Raw genomic sequence first — 2,710 nt, 5'->3', positions numbered from 1 at the left:
TTGAACTCAGGACCTCTGGAAAAGCAGTCAGTGCTTTTCACCACTGAGCCATCTCTCCAGTCCCCTTGGTGTCTTCAGTCTCCTTCTGGCTCTTACACTCTCTCTGCCTCCTCTTCTGTGGGTTCCCTGAACCCTGAGGGGAGAGATTTGATGAAGACATTTTATTTGGGGTGGAGTGTTAAGGTCTTTCTTTCTCTGCGTAATGTCTGGCTGTGGGTCTCTGTATTTGTTCCCATCTGCTGCAGGCAGAAGCCTCTCAGATGATGGCTGAACAAGGCACTGAGCTATGAGTATAGGAGAATGTCACTAGGAGTACTTTTTATTTTAACTTTTAATCGATTCTTTGTGAACTTCACATTATTCACTCACCCCAATCTCATTCGTCCCCTTGTTTCTGCCCATGCAATCTCCCCCTCCCAAAACAAAACAAAACAAAACAAAACAAAACAAAACAAAACAAAACAAAAAAAAGTTAAAATTATATACAAAATAAGAAAAACCATGTCTTTGTGGAAGCTGGGGTGTGTCACAGTGTGTCACACATTATACCCTTTGCCCAAACATCTTTGCTTGCCAATATTCATTGCCATGAGTCATTGGTCTGGTTCCAGACCTCTGGCTTCTGTTGCACTATCAATACTAGGGCCTCAGTGGGACTCCTCTCAGATATCCTGATGTTATGGTGTATCACAGAGACCCTGCAGCTTTGGATCTGCAGGACCAGCCTCTTACATGCTTCAGCAGTTCACAGATAGGGTAGATGTTGGCATGGGCAAACTCGGAGCCCTGGATCAGTGCCTGGGTGGTAGCTGAGTTGGTCAGCCTGCCAGCTCTCCTGCGCCCTCGTCACAAAGTTCAGCTCTTCCACATTGCCTAGGTGAGGGGTGGGACATTTCTCATGCACGTAGCAGTTGGCAAGAAGCAGACAGGCTGTTTTGCAGCCAGGCCACCAGGGCCAGCTCTCCAGCACTGCCTGTTGAGGGGTAGGGTCAGCTTTCCCACACCCACCCCACCAGGGCCAGCTCTACTTTGCTGCCCAGGCAAGGTGCAGGGCCCTCTCTCTTGCTGGCAGTGTGACAAGGCAAGCATTGCAAGGCGTGAGGGGCAGGGCCAGCTCTGCACAGCCCTCGGACAACAACATGGCTCCAGGAGGCTGCCCAGACCAGGAACACTGGCCTTCAGTGGTAGCATGGGCCACGGGCATTGACACAGACCCTTCCTGCTGCAGGATTACGGACCCAGACTTGTCCCTTCTGCGGCAGCACAGGCCAAGGCATCACTGTGGCCTCAGATGGTAGGACAGGCTGCTCACATCAGGCTGGTCCTCGTCATCCTTTCGTCTCTAGTTCCACCTCACTTCACAGTACACAGACCGTTCCACTTCTCTTTCTCCCCCATCTCTCCGCCACACACTTGCTCACTGTAGTGTCGCCCAACTGTCCAAGCGGAGTGGTTGTAGGTGGGACCTATAAGGTGTATCCATTAGGAGTAATTTTATTACTACATTTTTTTTTAAGATGTATTTATTTATTATATGTAAGTACACTGTAGTTGTCTTCAGACACTCCAGAAGAGGGCATCAGGTCTTGTTACAGATGGTTGTGAGCCACCATGTGGTTGCTGGGATTTGAACTCCGGACCTTCGGAAGAGCAGTCGGGTGCTCTTACCCACTGAGCCATCTCACCAGCCCTACATTTTTTTTTTTGACCAATAGTATTTGGTTTTACTCTAGCTCCCTGAGCTATCTAGACTCTAGTTCTTTGTTACTCTTTGTTAGGTATGGGTTCCACCTTGTGGAGTGGGCCTTAAGTTAGCGATCTGACTTATTGCTTGGTTCCTCCCTCAAGCTTCAGGCCACCATTGCTCTAGCCTATCTTGCGGGCAGGACGCCAGTGTAGATCAAAGGAGCTGTGACTGGGATGGTGCTTTCGCTTCTCTTTTGATAGGGTCCAGAGTACCCTCCCTATACCAAAGACGTTAGAACACGACGGTAAAGGCCAACTCCACATCTCCAAGGTCAATGAGCTGTGTAGGTGCTATCTTCAGCAATGGGGCCTGCTGTCGGGTTTGGAGACCCGTCTATTGTCTTGGCAATGGCCCAGGTTGTCTGGGGACCATGAGACCCCTTTGGCCAACGACTTTAGTAGATGTAACCCAATATTGGTACTGTAAGCTTTATTTGCCAAGAATCTCTTCTTAATGGCCAGTTGGGGCTTTCTGTCTCCCATTGCTTAGTGATTTTATTTAGATTGCTTTCATATGTGTACATATTTTTAGGAAGCTTCTAATGCATTGGGTTTCCACACTACTCCTTAAACGGCCTTTAATTTTAGATGTCTCTCCTTGCAATTCCTTCCTCATTCCTGTTTCTCCCCACTCCCCACTTGATCCTCCCATTCATCCCTAACTATTTATTCCAGTTTCCTCTCCTAACAGTGTCTGTCTGTATCATCTAGTTCCTCACTCTACATTTACTCTCTGTGGTTCTATGGATTGTAGCATGGCTGCTACTGATTTAACAGCTAATATTCAAATAGAAGAGAATATTAGCTCGCTCAAGATGATTTTTTCTAATTCCATCCATTTACCTGCAAATTGCATTGTCTAAGTGTACACATTTTCTTTTCTTTCTTTCATTCATTCATTCATTCTTTTTTTTTTTTTTTTTTTTTTTTTTATAATTTGCTAATTAAGAAGACAGAGCTAACC

Source organism: Mus pahari, chromosome 9 (genome assembly GCF_900095145.1).
Source record: "Mus pahari chromosome 9, PAHARI_EIJ_v1.1, whole genome shotgun sequence".
Lineage (NCBI taxonomy): Eukaryota > Metazoa > Chordata > Mammalia > Rodentia > Muridae > Mus > Mus pahari.
This window is presented reverse-complemented; position numbering follows the sequence as displayed.